Source organism: Fulmarus glacialis, unplaced genomic scaffold (assembly GCF_000690835.1).
Source record: "Fulmarus glacialis isolate BGI_N327 unplaced genomic scaffold, ASM69083v1 scaffold7371, whole genome shotgun sequence".
Lineage (NCBI taxonomy): Eukaryota > Metazoa > Chordata > Aves > Procellariiformes > Procellariidae > Fulmarus > Fulmarus glacialis.
Window position 1 is genome coordinate 1 of NW_009190787.1, and position 240 is coordinate 240.

Below are 240 nucleotides of genomic sequence, written 5' to 3' on the forward strand. Positions count from 1 at the left end.
GGCGGGGGGCAGGCAAGGGGCTATTTTGGGACTCGGGAGGTGGCGATGGGGCTATTTGTGGCACCAGCATCAGCCCGGGGCTCCCGGGTGCCATCACGGTGGTTGGGAAAGGGAGATTTTTTGGGGGGGCATTAGCAGCAATAAGGCAAACGAGGATTTAAATCCCAGGGTAATGCTAAACCCTCATGTTCTGCTGCCAAAAATGATGGTGGCGAGAAGCGGGGTCCCCTTCGCTCCCTC